Source organism: Acipenser ruthenus, chromosome 7 (genome assembly GCF_902713425.1).
Source record: "Acipenser ruthenus chromosome 7, fAciRut3.2 maternal haplotype, whole genome shotgun sequence".
In the NCBI taxonomy this organism is placed as follows: Eukaryota; Metazoa; Chordata; class Actinopteri; order Acipenseriformes; family Acipenseridae; genus Acipenser; species Acipenser ruthenus.
In genome coordinates, this window is record NC_081195.1 from 28,232,732 (window position 1) to 28,250,925 (window position 18,194).

Below are 18,194 nucleotides of genomic sequence, written 5' to 3' on the forward strand. Positions count from 1 at the left end.
TGCAACAAGCAGCGATATCACCCAAAAGTGATGACGGTGCACTGTTAGCTATAAAACAACACAATGCCACTCAAGAGCACGTGTTCAATGTGAAATTTTAATTTCATAACAGAAATTATGGCAACAAGACATGTTCATAGGGTTAGCTCAAGTTCACGCATATAACCTGCACAACCCAAACTCTAAGACATGAATCACACCACAATAGTCGTCCATTGTGCATTGCATTCAAGTTGTTTCAGATATTGTTTTTATAGTTGCGCATCAACAGCAAATGAGGAAAAAGTACCACTGCCTTACCTTTTAGGCCAACACCTTCCTCCTCGATTTCCTCTTGGTGAACTCTGTTAGATGTCCTCAAAGTCCATTATTTTTAACAGTTCCGACTCGATCGCCATCAGCAATAACGCATTAAGCCGCCTTTGACATATTGTTGATCTCAGCTCATTTTTCACTCTTGTCATCAATGAAAATGTGCGTTCCCCCTCACAGTTAGTAACGGGCAAGGTCAGAAAAAGTCTGCAATGAACACATTGGGAAATGTTGAATGGAGTCTGTTTGCCGCAGAATTAGAAGCAGTTGTGTAGGATATTTGTTTGGCTCTTCTTGAATGAAAAATTTGAAGTGGATAAGTTCATCAGCGAAGTTGAGGCCAAGGTCATTTGAGTAAACAGCAGCAAGCTCTGCTGGCCATTTGCGTGTGTCACTGAGGTCAGACACGCCGTTTTCAAAGAGAACCCCAAAGCGACCGTTCAGCTCCCTATAGGCACCCAGTCGGTGATTGAGATAAGACAGTAACCTGTCGATTATCACATTGAAAGTCTCTACTCAAAATTTTTGGCTTTCATCAAGTGACACAGTAGGTTCCTATTTATCGACGTGATGTTTTGTAAAAGCAAAGTTGCTTTGGCCTCCTTCTCCAATTTCCTTTTTGTAGAGCCACTCATGTAATGTTGTTGATCCATTTCTTGACTAGCAGCTAGCCACACTAAATTTTTCTCAGTAGCAAATTGACATCGCCTATAATTAGGTTGGGCAGGTTTATGCAAAATAGTTCACGGGACATTTCATGCACAGTTATTATTCGAAGGATTGTAAGCCTAAAATGTGTTTTGGGGAGATAAGCTGTTTACCGCTGCGAAAATAACTGATGTTTGCTGTGTTTAAAACATACAAATTGACAGTATGGTCCAGTGACCATGACGGCTATTTCTAGTGCAGAGCGGTTGCATATTAAACACACACAGACCAAATGAATACTAGAGTGAAAGTGTTTTTATTTGAATCTGCTCACGTTCACATTATATGTACGAAAGGACTTGATTGTGTGTGAGTGTGTGTGCGCGTTTATGTGCATGTGTGCGTGTGTGAGTGTGCACGCGTGTGTGAGAGTGTGTGTGTGCACGCGTATGTGTGCGTGCGTGCGTGTGCGTGTGTGTGTGTGTGAGTGCGTTTGTGTGTGTTGGTAGCTAAATGTTTCAACCTCGGTGACTCTTTGATGCGCTATTAATTTTAGGCAACTTGCAATATATATATATATATCTTTTTTATTTTATTTTATTTATTTATTTATTTATTTTTTACATGAAACTTGTACTTTTTATATAGGTATATAAATGTCAATTGCTGTGGATTTAGACAAGGAAGCTATATGCCACTCTTGTGTGCAATTCCATTCTGTGGTATCTACCAAACAAACAGGAAATAGAAATTTTCACAGGAAATCGAAGCTGGTCAGGCTTAGATGTAAGCTTAATAAACAAACTCATTTCAACAACTGCGCAGTGGTGCAGAGGGCTAAGGTCGTGTGCTCATCAAGAACGTCATATTTCGAGTTCAAACCACTGTATTTTTTTTTTTTTTTTTTTTTTTTTGTTTTCCTGCGATATGTGCTGTTTTAAAACATAAATAATTAGTTTAATATAAATGGTGTGGATATCAAACTGCTTGCATTCCCTGGTATGTTTTGATGTTGACCAACATGTGGAATCACATGATTGGTAGATGTCCAGTTATTTAGCTTTTCTGTTTGAATAGTCGCTACACACCCTTAAAAAGTAGACGGAAGAGGAAGAAGAAGGAGAATAACAATTTTACCTTAGTTAGACATTGTTTTCTATGTATGTTTTTTTTCACATTTGATATAAGAAAGTTTCAGACTTTTGATATTGGTACAGATGGTAATTCTAAGTGATTTAGTTTTGCCGCTGCAACATGGTAAAAACAGCTAAACTCTTTGAGCTATATAGAGACTCGGTAGTTTCAAACAAGTTCCTCTCAATATGAGAACACACCACCTTGTTTTTCCATGTGCTGTTTTCCCATGTGCTGCTTTTAGTCCAAATGTGGCCAGCCCCTGTACAGAAATCTGCACACTACACAACACACAAAAACCTTTTTGTACAATGTTTAGAAATATTTTAGTCCACTCCATTATACACTAATCTCCCACAATAAAGTATCCGTACCCTATTCACACAAACAGTTGCACTACCTGCATTTCACCATTGCACCATCAATAATCTCATGTCACTCATGACTTATTCATGTTTCAGGTGTCACATTAATCTAGTTATCATCACCTCTCCTGCAAGAAGCTACATAAAATATTAATTGCAACCAACATAAACCATCGTAAACATGTGTGCAAACATCCCATTTCACATCACTCGCGTAGCTCTGAGTGACACTGCTTTTGTCTTTCCTGCGTCACTGGATTGTGATGCCTCAGCAGAGTTGAAATCCCTGTAGATAACTCTGATATCGATTGTGTGACCTCTTTTTCCCATTTTAATTGTATTTTCACATTTATGCTCTCTAACAATTCAACTTTTTTCTACTCGTGTATGTGTAACTGGTTCATTTTTGCTCCGGTAATGTGAATGTCTCTGCGTTGTGTTTAATTTATTATTCTCGCTTCTGCTACTCTGTCCCCCTATCCTTATCATACACGGACGACACAATTCAGGCACGGCAGGCAGTTTATTGTGGTTATTGCTGTTAAAATAAAAACAGATTTCAGTTTCAGGCAGCAATGTACGTTTCCTTAAATCCCCTCTTTCCATTCAAGCAGTGACTGGGCACAGTAGACAGTACAATTATAACATGCATTTGCAGAAAAACAAAATTGAACAAAACCCCGCTTACATGCTATCGCTGTGTAGTTTACTAGATCCTACCGTTAAACCCTAATATAAAAACATTCAAAACAATTATGTACAGCTGATAAAAGGGAGGGCAACATACCTGTTAAAATAAAAACAGATTTCAGTTTCAGGCAGCAATGTACGTTTCCTTAAATCCCTAAAAAAAAAAAAAACAGATTCACCCGATATGCAATTCAGCTTAGGTCAAAACCCTGGGGGACAGCGCACAGTATACATAGCAACCACGTGTAACTACAGTAATCACAAATGCAACAAAAATATATGTATTAAAAACATACAGGACACTTATATGGGAATAAAACGATACAGGTAGAAGCTATTTCAGTTTGTTAAAATTACAAAACTATTGGAGTACTTTTATCTCGATAAAACTGAAGATTATGATTGGAGGAAGCGTCATGATGCTTACCCTCTTTCCATTCAAGCAGTGACTGGGAAGAGGTAACCCGAAACCGGAACTATTTAAAAGGGCATTGTCCACTCACTTTGTCTCACCAAGGTGTCAGAACAGTTAACCTCATTATCACAATTGACTTTTGATGAAATTAAACTGGTAGAATTAAACTCTGTATTAAACCTGTTACACTCAACCCCCTTAAATTACACCAAAATCAATATACGACATTGTAAGGAGAAAAAAAATAGCCACCCATTGAAATTCAAACACTCAAGAATCATCAGGCCCAAGTCAGACACACATGAAAATACATATACATCTTAAGTCAGCATTTTGCTACCTAACAGAAGGCTTAGAGAAAAAAAATTGAGGTTGATCAAGTCTCAAATCTCTCCTAGACTAATGTGATGCCTAGTACACCACAAACACCTAGGCAAATAGACATGCAGTAAATAAAACATGAATTCCATATCATCTAAGCTTAACATCAGGGTGGTAAAGAACAAAACATGTATAGATAATATAGATACATCTGATACAAGAACATTACCAACATCCCCCGTCAGTCATTAAAACGAAGTGAAGGATTACACACTAGGGAGCAGATTCTGATCGTGTTGCAAAGTCATGTGCTCAATTAACCTATTCACTGATCGAACAATTCTACCAAATCTAGTTCGGACAGGTTCACGGCCAGAGACAGAGCCCTGAATATTAGTGTGACAAGTGGGGGAGCTAGTGCTGTGAGGGAAAGTGGGAGGAGCAGATGAGACATCAGTGCCTGGATTGTGCCAGGTTCTCAGTAGTTAAGGCAGAAACAGAATTAGAATCCAAGTCTTGTAATGTTTGAGATCTGCCAGTATTGTTGCAAGTCAAGTTGTCAAAAACTCAGGAGCAGATGCGATCATCAGCACTTGCTTCCTCGACAAGGGCAACAGACTCTGAAGGCAGCGAATCTTGTAATGAACTGTCTTCCATCTCACTAAGGAAATCTGTGGAAGGGTTATCGTCAGGCATATGGAGAGGCAAGAAGTTGGCTTGGAGCAGCAGATTTCTGTGCACTGCTCTGGTGTTCCCAGACTGATCCTGGATCTTATAAATGTGGACTGAAGGATTCGTGTCTAACACAGTGTACACTGTTGGTTCCCATTTATCTGCCAGTTTTCGTTTGCCTCGTTCCCCTTTATTGGCTAAGAGGACTCTGTCTCCCACGGAGAGAGGCGAATCTTTTAATTTCTTGTTATACTCTTTGGCTTGATGGGTCTGCTCTTTAGCAGAGTGTTGCTGAGCTAGAGACATGGCTTTCTTGAGATCACTGATGAGAGACAGGACATAAGAATTGTAATCACACACTGCACTGTCATTCAAGACATTTTTGAACATCAAATCGACTGGCAACCTGGGTACCCTACCAAACATGAGAAAGAAAGGTGCAAATCCAGTTGTCTCATGGGCCGTGCAATTATATACAAATGTCATTTACTGGATCAGTTGAGGCCATTGGTGCTTTGCTTTAGGTGGCAACAATCTGAGCATGTTCCCCAACATTCTATTGAATCTTTCAGTACCGCCATTACCCATTGGATGGTATGCGGTGGTGTGGGATTTGTTAACTCCAGCTAACTCAAGCAGTTCGGCTATTAAGTTTCTTTCGAAATTCACTCCTTGATCGGAGTGAATCCGCTCAGGAAAGCCTTATACACAAAATAAATTGTCCCATAGTTTCTTTGCAACTTGCTTGGCAGTCTGGTCCTTGCAAGGAAAGGCATGAGCCAGCTTTGTGAAGTGGTCTGTTACCACAAGAACGTTGACTGACTTGTTTTCATTGTCTTCAGAAGTCGATAAATATGAACTCAAGTGCAACAGTGGTCCTAATGTTTTCAAAGGGGGCTCTTGCAGCAGGTTCAGGGATCTTGGCAAAGACGCATCTGTGACAGCATCACACATGTTCTCAAATGTCTTTCTCCATGCCAGGCCAGAAGAATCGCTGACAAGTGAGATATAATGTTCGAGCTTGCCCCTGATGACCTGCCAGGTCATGTACTCCAGTTAAAGCCTCATTTCGCAATACCTCAGGGAGGATGTATTGGAACCTTTTCTTCTATGTGAGTGGGTCCTTGGAAACCCTATATAAGATGCCATTCTGCAGCACAAGTTTCTCCCACTGTTTAACAAGTTTCAGGGCATGGTTTGGTATTCCAAACCGCTCTCTCCTGGAAGGCCGTCTTCTCCTCTCCACATACGTGATAATCCTAGAGATAGTAGCGTCCTGTCTTTGGTGAATTTGTAGGTCATGCAGGGAGAAAGTGGGTAGAGTATCTTGACCTGAAGGCACCAGCTGCTGAACATGTTGTGCAAGGCCGACAGCTCTGAGCTTGGAAGCAACGTCCCATTCCACATGCATATCTCGAACTGCACACTTCTTCCATTGACAGTGACTTCTTGAGCTTCCTCCATCAACTTAGCATAAGGCACAGACAGCAATCTCTGATCGAGAGGCTTCACAAAAGGCTCCCTACTCAAGGCGTCTGCCACGATGTTCAACCTGCCTGGAATGTGCTTAATATCGAAAGTATAAGGGGCAAGTTTAGCGACCCAACGCTGTTCACACGCATCTAATTTTGGCTTGGTCATAATATAAAAGTCAGCGGATTATTATCAGTCCACACAGTAAATCTGTGGCCTTTAAGCCAATGACTAAATTTGTCACAGACTGACCATTTCAATGCGAGAAATTCAAGTCTGTGGGCTGGGTATCAAGCTTGACTGCGGCTCAATGATTTGCTTGCAAAAGCAACTGGTCTTGCTTTGTCCTCTCCGACTGGGATTTGTGACAGCACAGCTCCAAGACCATTGAGTAAGGCATCGATTGACAGGACGAATGGTATGTCAAAGTCAGGGTGTACTAAAATAGCACTGTTTAGAAGAGCATCCTTCAATTTCGCAAAGGCAGCGTCACAAAAGGTGGTCCAATCCTGTGGGAACAGTTTTTGAAAAGCACCAGGCTTTCCCGGGCCTTTAGCCGTCTTGCATTTCTGCTTCTGACCTGCAGTGAGACTGAAGAGAGGCTTGCCAATAGAAGAAAAGCCTGGTACGAAGTGCTGATAATACAGGACCATGCCGAGGAACAACCGGACCTTCTTTTGAGATGGTGTACAGCCGTCATCATTCATAAGATCCTCTTTCCTTATGTCCGAAATGGCCTTTATCTTGTCTTGATCAACCCCAACACCGTTGTGGTCAATGAGATGACCTAAAAACTTGACAGTCCTGCGCAAAAGGTGACAATGGCACTTTCAAGTTGTTAGCTCGGAGACGACTGAACACTATCTCAAGGCGTTTCAGAGCCTCCTCTTCAGATGGTGCAAACACAAGCAAATCGTCAAGATAACAAAGGAGACTAGAAAAATTTAAGTCACCAGAAATACTCAACATCATGTGCATAAAAGATGCAGGGCTGTTACATAACCCTTGGGGTAAGCGATTATACTCGTGCAGCCCCAGTGGAGTAGTGAATGCAGTAAATTTTCTGTCTGCCTGATGGAGAGGAATGTTATAAAATCCCGACGTCAGGTCCATTGTGCTAAAGAAAACGTTTCCTCCCAATGCTGCAAGACAATCGGCTTGATGAGGTAGGGGGTGTGCGTCCTTGATGGTCCTGGCGTTCAGCCATCTAAAATTTGTGCAAATCCTAAGATCCCCATTTTTCTTCCAAACCATGACTAAAGGAAAGGCATATTCACTAACAGACTTGCTGATAATCCCCTTCTCCTCCATTTCTGTCAGGACCTTTCGTAACTCCTGGTAATGTGCAGCCGAGATTCTACGGTAAGGAAGTCGAAGTGGACGCTCATCAGATAAGTGGATCCTGTGCACAAAGCCTTTAGCCTCACCACAGTCTAGTTTTCCTCTCGAAAAAATGTCTTGGTACTCCACTAATAAGTGTGCCAATTTATTCTTCCAGACGGATGAGGTCTGACAAGCTTCAATGTCGATATCACCTAATCCTGCGTCTTGTAAAATTGTCACATGATCAGTAGCTGCAGAGCGTACTGTATGGTTTTCAGAAGCTTGAGAGGCACACATATTGACTAACTCCTTGATCAATGTTCAGGTCTTCAACAGCAAGACAGGGAAACTGTCCGCCAGTTTACGGTTGTGCTTTAAAGTTATAGCTTTTAAGGGAGGGTTGATAATCTTCATTGGAACCCATCGGTCTCCCCACATGGGTGTGACCACTCTTCCAACTAGAATGTTTTTCGGCGAAGTTTTAGATGTGGTCGGCTTGACAATCACGTGCTCCCTGGAGTCACACAAGCAGAACTAGGCAACTTCCCCCACACCAGATATTCACGCTTTGGTAACAGAGTGACTGCCTCATTTAGTTTGACTGTTCCAATCTTCACAGATACACCATCGCCTTTCCACTGAACGCTTGATAACATCTCTAGGAAATGTTCACCATCAGAGCTGTTGCTCTTTGAAGAAATCAGCTCCCAGTAACTGTCTGTAGACCTCATAGCTTGTAATATGTGCTTGATAACATTAGAACCTACAATTATTATTATTATTATTATTATTTATTTCTTAGCAGACGCCCTTATCCAGGGCGACTTACAATCGTAAGCAAATACATTTCAAGTGTTACAATACAAGCAATACAATAAGAGCAAGATAAATACAATGACTTTGGTTCAAGCAAGTACAAGTGTGACAAAATACAATTCAATAATACAGCAGATAACAGTGACAGTGATAGTTACATCAATATATGATTAAATACAAAATACTACAGATTAAACACTTGGCAGATTACAGTACTCTGAAGTACAGGATTAAATGCAGTAAAATAGGGGGCAGATAAGGGCAAATAAAGTGCATTTAAGGAAGGGTGATAGTGTCCCAGGGGAAAAACAGAGGAGTTCTACAGGTGCTGTCTGAAGAGGTGAGTCTTAAGGAGGCGCCGCAATGTGGTCAGGGACTGGGCGGTCCTGACATCTGTAGGAAGGTCATTCCACCACTGCGGAGCGAGGGTGGAGAAGGAGCGGGCTCTGGAGGCAGGGGAGTGTAGAGGAGGTAGAGCCAGTCTTCTAGTGCAGGCGGAGCGGAGAGGTCGAGTGGGGGTGTAGGGAGAGATGAGGGTCTGGAGATAGCTGGGTGCAGTCTGGTCAAGGCATTTGTAGGCTAGTACAAGTCTTGAACTGGATGCGAGCGGTGATCGGTAGCCAGTGGAGTGAGCGGAGTAGTGAAGTTGCATGGGAGAAGCGAGGCAGAGAGAACACCAGGCGGGCAGCGGAGTTCTGGATGAGCTGGAGCGGACAGGTGGTGGACGCAGGGAGGCCAGCCAGGGAGAGAGTGTGGTAGATTCCAGAGGAACAGAGATAGCGAGATCAGAGGAGGGGGAGGAGGAGGGAAAGAAAAGGAGGTCAGATTTAGAGAGGCTGAGTTTGAGGTGATGCGAGTGCATCCAGGAGGAAATAGCAGACAGACAGTTTGAGATACGGGAGGAGATGGTGGTGTCAGAGGTGGGGAAGGAGAGGAAAATCTGAGCATCATCAGCATAGAGATGGTATGAGAAACCATAGGATGCGATGAGGGGGCCCAGGGAGCGGGTGTAGAGAGAGAACAGGAGAGGACCCAAGACTGACCCTTGGGGGACTCCTGTTAAGAGAGGGTGAGGTGTGGAGGTTGCTCCATGCCAGGTTACCTGGTAAGTGCGGTTTGAGAAGTAGGAGGAGAGCCAGGCCAGAGCAGTGCCAGAGATCCCCAGGTCAGCGAGAGATGATAGTAGAATAGAGTGATCAACAGTGTCAAAGGCAGCAGAGAGGTCGAGGAGAATTAGGACAGAGGAGAGAGAGGCAGCTCGGGCAGACTTAAGTGAGTTGGTGACAGACAGGAGGGCGGTTTCAGTAGAGTGAGCAGAGCGGAAGCCAGATTGGAGAGGGTCGAGCAGAGAGTGGTTGGACAGGAAAGTAGAGAGCTGGCGGTGTACAACAAAGGTAGGAATCACCATTTTTAGACCATAAACCTCAAGCTGTAAATCATAGATACATTTTGTCTGAGTTGTCAGGCCTCCACAGCCAACTAGCACCAGACAGTCAGGTCCGGCTTGCTTCGGAGAAAGCACACCAGCCGATAGTAATTTCAACTCTCCTGCTTCGCTCAAGGTGCACACAGTGGAACCAGAATCAAGCATGGCCTTCAACTCGACAAGATCACAAACAGTAACAGAGGTGTAAAACAGGTCACCAAACTTTTCAAGTCTCTGTGATCCTACAAAAATGGCTTTCTGACCCTGTTGTAACGTTTCACAATGTTGCATGAACATGGCTTCCAGGTCTTTATCCACACTGAGGGTTTGTTGTACAATGCCAATACTTCCCCTCTCGCTATATGGGCTCTCTAGTTTAAATGACTTGTATGGGGCTGGGTCCCAGGCGGCCCAGGCCTGGAACGGGCAGCACAGTCCCTTTTGATGTGACCATGTGTGAAGCATTGGATCCACAAATTTTCTCACATGCAGTGAGCATGAGTGGAGTGTGTAGAAGAGCCACAAACCTTGCATGCTCCACCATGGTAAACATGAGATCTAGAAGGATTTTGAACCAGGCTTTGTGGTGGTTTGCGTGATCAGTAACAGAACTCTGTCCAGCATTCCTATCATTTTGTGAAGGCTTGGTTCCTCCAAAGGTGGTGTACTTGCAGGTGATGGTGTTAGGGAAAGCTGATCAACCTGAGTACACGCTACCTGCAACTCGTGAGATGTCTGTGTGCAAGCAGTAACGGATCTAGACATCAAAAACACAGGCTGATTTGCATTCCTTCTCGCTTTCTGATCTCTTTGAAAATCGTCGAGATGCTCCTGAACCTCACTGGCTGTCCACTTCTCAGCAGATTTAAGTTTAAATACTCTCCCAAGGCCAGAGTCTGGGCAATGTTTTATAAACATCATAACCACTTCCAAACAGGGATTTTCAATCTTCCTCCCCTGCCGACGTGAACATTCGTCTGCCACATCAACTGCTTTGTTCAAACGAATCCAGAAATCCATTGCATCTTCGCCAGTCCTGGGAACCGTGTTGTAGAAATCAGCCAATGGCATACAGGAGTAAGTTTTGTTTCAGAATGTCAAACACAATTGATGGGTCTTGCTTGGGGTCCAGCGCTGGGTTGCTACGCAAGGTAACTTTAACTATGTCCTTAGCTTTGCTCATCAGCTTGCCTAATATCTCTTCATATTGCTCATGGGTAGGTGTGGTCAGGTGCAGTGGTACAGTGAATAACTCAGGTCCAAAACAATGTTTCTCCCAAAACACTCTGCGTGTTTTAATAACAACAAAATAATAATAATAACATAAATAAGTCCACCCCTTTACCAGCGATGGTATTGGGGGGGGGGGGGGGGGTACACAACAGTTCTCTCAATTTAAACAAAAAGTAAACAACCCTGGGGAGCTGTGTACATCTGAATCATTATTTGAAACAACCCTGGGGGGCTGTGTACATCTGAATCATTATTTGAAACAACCCTGGGGGGCTGTGTACATCTGAATCATTATTTGAATCAACCCTGGGGAGCTGTGTACATCTGAATCATTATTTGAATCAACCCTGGGGAGCTGTGTACATCTGAATCATTATTTGAAACAACCCTGGGGGGCTGTGTACATCTGAATCATTATTTGAATCAACCCTGGGGAGCTGTGTACATCTGAATCATTATTTGAATCAACCCTGGGGAGCTGTGTACATCTGAATCATTATTTGCAAGGAATTTACCCCTACCAATGTCACATTGTTTCCTATGAGATACAGAACCGCCGACTCCAACAGAAAACCCACAATCTGAGTCATGTCCTGAAGCCATTGTAAATCAAATGCAGTATCTATAAAGAAGACCTTTAGGGATTTTTTTTTTTTAATAAATGATTTAAAAAAAAAAAGTATATACAGTGCCTTGCAAAAGTGTTCAGACCCCTGACCAATTATCTCATATTCCTGAATTACAAATGGTACATTGAAATTTCGTTCTGTTTGATATTTTATTTTAAAACACTGAAACTCAAAATCAATTATTGTATGGTGACATTGGTTTTATGTTGGGAAATATTTTTAAGAAATAAAAAAATGAAATATCTTGCTTGCATAAGTATTCAACCCCTGTGCTGTGGAAGCTCCCAGTTTACACCGATGAAAGAAATTGCCCTAATGAGGACACAATTACCTTACCATTGGCCTCCACCTGTGAACCATTAAAGTTGCTGTCACATTTTCTGGATAAAAACCCCACTGTTGAAGGATCATTGGTCAGGCTGTGAATCTGAAGGAAAATGAAGACCAAAGAGCATTCTACAGAAGTTAGAGATAAAGTAATACAAATGCATAGATTAGGGAAAGGGTACAAAATAATATCCAAGTGTTCACAGTTGGATCAATAATCAGGAAGTGGAAGCTGCATCACATCACCCAGGCACTGTCAAGAAAACGCCGTCCCTCAAAACTCAGCGCTCAAACAAGAAGGAGACTTGTGAGAGAAGCCACAGAGAGGCCAACAATCACTTTGAAGGATCTACAGAGCTCAGTGGCTGGGAGTGGAGTAATGGTGCACCAGTCAACCATATCAAGAGCTCTGCATAACACTGGCCTGTATGGGAGGGTGGCAAGAAAGAAGCCGTTACTCAAAAAGTAACATCTGAAAGCACGTGTGGAGTTTGCCATAAAGCATGAGAGTGACCCAGCTGTGATGTGGGAAAAGGTTTTGTGGTCAGATGAGACCAAGATAGAGCTTTTTGGCCAAAACTCAAAGCACAATGTGTGGTGCAAACCTAACACTGCCCATGCCTCAAGACACACCATCCTTACAGTGAAGTATGGTGGTGGCAGCATCATGCTGTGGGAATGCTTCTCATCAGCAGGGACTGGGCATCTTGTTAAAATTGAAGGAAGAATGGATACAGGGAAATACTGCAAGAGAACCTGCTTCAGTCCACTAAAAAACTGAAGCTTGGGAGGAAATTCACCTTTCAGCAGGACAATGATCCCAAGCACAAGGCCAAAGCAACATTGGAGTGGCTCAAGAACAAAAAGGTGAATGTCCTACAGTGGCCCAGTCAAAGTCCTGATCTCAATCCCATTGAGAATCTGTGGCACTATTTGAAAACTGCATTCCACAAGCGTCGTCCGAAAGGTGGCTCTACCAAATATTAATGTGTGGGGGTTGAATACTTATGCAAGCAAGATATTTCAGTTTTTTACCCGTCACGTGACCAGAGTACCTTACTGTCATGGAAACAGGCAGCAGACAGCGTTGCAATCTCCCGGCGATCACACGAGAGTTGATCGGTTGATCCAAAAAGTCACAGCATCACTGTAACCGGTTCACTTTTGCTCCGGTAATGTGAATGTCTCTGCGTTGTGTTTAATTTATTATTCTCGCTTCTGCTACTCTGTCCCCCTATCCTTATCATACACGGACGACACAATTCAGGCACGGCAGGCAGTTTATTGTGGTTATTGCTGTTAAAATAAAAACAGATTTCAGTTTCAGGCAGCAATGTACGTTTCCTTAAATCCCCTCTTTCCATTCAAGCAGTGACTGGGCACAGTAGACAGTATAATTATAACATGCATTTGCAGAAAAACAAAATTGAACAAAACCCCGCTTACATGCTATCGCTGTGTAGTCTACTAGATCCTACCGTTAAACCCTAAAATAAAAACATTCAAAACAATTATGTACAACTGATAAAAGGGAGGACAACATACCTGTTAAAATAAAAACAGATTTCAGTTTCAGGCAGCAATGTACGTTTCCTTAAATCCCTAAAACAAAATAAAAATAGATTCACCCGATATGCAATTCAGCTTAGGTCAAAACCCTGGGGGACAGCGTACAGTTTACATAGCAACCACGTGTAACTACAGTAATCACAACTGCAACAAAAATTATATATGTATTAAAAACATATAGCACACTTATATGGGAATAAAACGATACAGGTAGAAGGTATTTTCAGTTTGTTAAAATTACAAAACTATTGGAGTACTTTTATCTCAATAAAACTGAAGATTATGATGGGAGGAAGCGTCATGATGCTTACCCTCTTTCCATTCAAGCAGTGACTGGGAAGAGGTAACCCGAAACCGGAACTATTTAAAAGGGCATTGTCCACTCACTTTGTCTCACCAAGGTGTCAGAACAGCTAACCTCATTATCACAATTGACTTTTGATGAAATTAAAACTGGTAGAATTAAACTCTGTATTAAACCTGTTACATATGGTAGTGTACTCTAGCAAAACTATGCAACATCAGAATAAACCCTGTTAATACTGATAACATCGGTGCTTTATTAAAGTGTTTTCCATTCAAAGAGAATGTAATCTCCCTGTTTAAATTCAACACAAAATAAACAATCATTAATAAACAGACCCCTTAAAAATGAAACATTGTTTTAACTCTGCACTTTTAGAAGCCAAATATTATACCTGCAATATATTCTGTGTTTTGCCCTGCATTTAAATCACGGGTTGATGAAAACCAACGCTATTTCCTACCTATAGCAAACATGTTATACTTTACATTTGGTTCAGGAATGGCAAAAACTTCATACTCTTTTTCCCCAAAACCTAAGCAAGTACGACTGACCCCCCCCCCCCCCCCCCCGTCTTACAATCGACGTAAACATGTGAATTTGTTTGCTTAATACGGGACCATCCCAATTTCTCTCCCTTTGTAAGCCAGAAAAACACTTTTAAACACTCACCATTAATAGTATTTTTCAGAAGTAGAAAATGACTGGACTGATGGAATCTCTCCTGACCACATGACACTCCATGACCCACCCCCCCCCCCCTCTCATCAGATGAGGAATCTCTAGCCTGCCCGCAGCTTTCTGTTTCGTTCTCGATATCCCGGACGAGCCACCAGCTGTAAGGAAAAGATGATTAAAACTGAAAAACAATATTAGTGAAAGTCAAAAATATTTTTATTGGTGTAAAACACGAATAGAAGTATTTGAAGAAAGCAGAACAGAGACCCTTTCCACAAATGCCCATAAATGATCACATCTAGTCAAATTGTATTGAGACAGACTCTGCATTCCAAAATACCCCACCTAAACTCTGCTCAATATCTCTCCATTGAAAGTACTATACAAACAATGTATTAATATGGACTATCACATTTCCTTATAGCTGTATGTTCTGTTTATCTTGCCGTGGTTGGGAAGGGCTGCGCAGCCTGTCACGGAAGTCCTTTACCATCAATTCAGATGAAAATGGTCTGAAATTTGTGACCCTGTCATTAAACGAGCAAACCAAAAAACCATAAATACATCAATAAGATTGACCTTGAAAGTTCTCGTGGTTATATGTTTGTGCAGCCCAGTGATTATATGTGCCTTGTCAACAGTTTTAAAAAATATTTAATCAAGTGTACATTAGATGCCAAATCATTCTACCTCAGAAAAAATCCAGAATACAAATCAATTTGATATTCCCACGAACTGACTTGTGTTAATTACCTTGGAACCATGGTGTCTCGCATTTCAGAGAAAGTTGGGCTTCAGTTTCAGTGCGTTACTGTGGCAACCGCCACACAATGTGCTGCAAGAAGCGTAGCACCTGCGCATTCTTGTGAATGCCAGTAAGCCTGGCCAGGCAATCTAGTTATTCCATGACAGCGTTTTTAATTAGCTCCTTAATATTTCGCCATACATACGTGTATATATAATCTATACCCTTGCCTGGTTTAAAAATAAACTCTTGGGGCAATTATTGTTTTAGTTCGTGTGCTGGGTACATTTGTTTATATTTGGGTTAAAACGCTATGGTCCTAGACTAATTCCTTTTAGGTATTTTGGCCATTACTGTTTTCCGTAATTGGGGGCGGAGCTTCCTTTGCTTAAAAGCTCTACACCAATAGGGTATAAAAAAGGGTTTTGAAAGTCTGTTTGAGAGAGAAAAATACGGAGTTATGAGAGAGAGAGAGAGAGAGAGAGAGAGAGAGAGAGAGAGAGAGAGAGAGAGAGAGAGAGAGAGAGAGAGAGAGAGAGAGAGAGAGAGAGAGAGAGAGAGAGAGAGAGAGAGCTTACAGGCAACCTGTTCAAACGACAGAAAAAACGAGGTATCTGTGTATATCATGCTGCTAGTCGGTGTTATGTCAAACAACCGTGTTTTGGTTTTTACCAGTTTCTATAGCGGGTTCGACTAATACTAGTGCAATAGCTATTATCACACGCTGCTCAGTGCTCGTTGGGCAATACTTCCGTGTTGGGTCCTATTTTTCTTCCAGTTGGTTTGATTTATATCTTTACTTTGATACTTTACTGCTTTTACGGGACAACGGAACGAGAGAAGATATTCAATCAAATGGCGACTCCCAACATTGTATGAACTGGAGGACTTGCACACGGATTCATCATAACCGGGTGAGATCGATCCTTTTCTATTTTTTGCTGCAGTTTGGATTACAAATATTTTTTGAATGGCCATTCGGGTTTTTGTTTGGAGAGCGTTCTTTTGGGATTGCTGGATTGTTGTTCTTTTTCTAGAACTTTATTGGTTTGTTTTTGTTTGTTTGTTTTGTTACTTTCTGGGTGCGTTTTAATTTCAAGCCCGGGACTGAAACTTTTAAGTACTCATACACTTGGATACAAGTATTGCAACTGTGTGGGCCATAGAATGAACAGCCTGATTATTGGTTGGCCTGCCTGTATTTTTTTTTGTTGTCTCTTTCCCTCTCTTTCTTTTTTGTTTACTCAAGTTCCAACAGCGAGGCGGATTATTAATGGTTTTGCTATACATTGGTATTGTGATTATCGGTACAAAGGCCTGTTCATGTTATATATATATATATATATATATATATATATATATATATATATATATATATATATATATATATATATATATATATATATATATATATATATATATATATATATATAGTTTGTCTTTTCTAATTGCATTTTTATGTGATTAACATTGCAGTGTTGGTGTGCTCCTTGAAGGATTATCTAGAGATATACTGGGTAGTTTCTTTTACTAATTGTTCTACCAACCTGGATGTTTAGTTTGTTTACCATTGAGTCAGGGTTGATATTTGCCAGATTTCTGATCTTACTTAAGACTTACCGTTCTGATTACTCCAGGATACACTTGTGCTTAGTACTATATACAAATGGACATAATAAACCTATCCTGTTTAAAATTTACTCCCTTGGTTCTCGTGAAATCCTTGTTTTTTGCTGTACTGATTTACCTGCTGGGACTGTAGTATTGAATGTTTTATGCTCGGTGCTAGTATACACTTATGGCCTAGGTGTTTGGTTATTGCACACTAGGTAAGTTTGTTACAATACGAACCACTCAGTCGGCAGCTCTGTTGTCCACATACTATCCAATGCTGGTTTACAGTCTCTGGAAATTATGTCAGTTACTGGCCATTGGTGTGAAAATGGCCTCAGAAATTATTGGTCAGCTTCTCTGAAAGACCGCAAAACCTGGAGTAGGATCCCTTCTAACAAAGTCTCCACACATGGTTTCATGCGAGGAAGCCCTGCCCTCAACATCGGTCCCAAGTGCCAGTGCAGCGCTTGGCTGTTCAGTGAATCCTCACTCAGATGTGGGAAATCAATGTGCTTTTAATTCCCAAATGCCATGTCATCTCAAAATGTTTACTATACATGGCAATGTTGAATGTAATGTTTATGGCAAATCCAAGTTAAACATTATATATATATATTATATATATATATATATATATATATATATATATATATATATATTAAAATCAAAGTCGTTGGACTATTTTCTTCTCAGTGGAAGGATACACAATACATTTTTTTTTTTACTTCAAAAAGTTGGTTTGTAAAATTATTTTTAAAAAGTGTAGCCATTTTATAAATGAAATACCACACTCCAGAGTGTATGGTAAGACAATTATTACTGCACTTCTTGGGTTTTGAAAGTCTGTTTGAGAGAGAAAAATACGGAGTTATGAGAGAGAGAGAGAGAGAGAGAGAGAGAGAGAGAGAGAGAGAGAGAGAGAGAGAGAGAGAGAGAGAGAGAGAGAGAGAGAGCTTACAGGCAACCTGTTCAAACGACAGAAAAAACGAGGTATCTGTGTATATCATGCTGCTAGTCGGTGTTATGTCAAACAACCGTGTTTTGGTTTTTACCAGTTTCTATAGCGGGTTCGACTAATACTAGTGCAATAGCTATTATCACACGCTGCTCAGTGCTCGTTGGGCAATACTTCCGTGTTGGGTCCTATTTTTCTTCCAGTTGGTTTGATTTATATCTTTACTTTGATACTTTACTGCTTTTACGGGACAACGGAACGAGAGAAGATATTCAATCAAATGGCGACTCCCAACATTGTATGAACTGGAGGACTTGCACACGGATTCATCATAACCGGGTGAGATCGATCCTTTTCTATTTTTTGCTGCAGTTTGGATTACAAATATTTTTTGAATGGCCATTCGGGTTTTTGTTTGGAGAGCGTTCTTTTGGGATTGCTGGATTGTTGTTCTTTTTCTAGAACTTTATTGGTTTGTTTTTGTTTGTTTGTTTTGTTACTTTCTGGGTGCGTTTTAATTTCAAGCCCGGGACTGAAACTTTTAA

General features: G+C 41.3%; 1 long non-coding RNA gene across 7 annotated transcripts in view; it reads left to right on the forward strand.

Moving 5' to 3' along the window:
* LOC131737584 (uncharacterized) overlaps window positions 1–18,194 on the forward strand; it is a 62,547-nt gene that overhangs the window by 12,894 nt on the left and 31,459 nt on the right. The gene's annotated exons all lie outside the window — the stretch shown is intronic.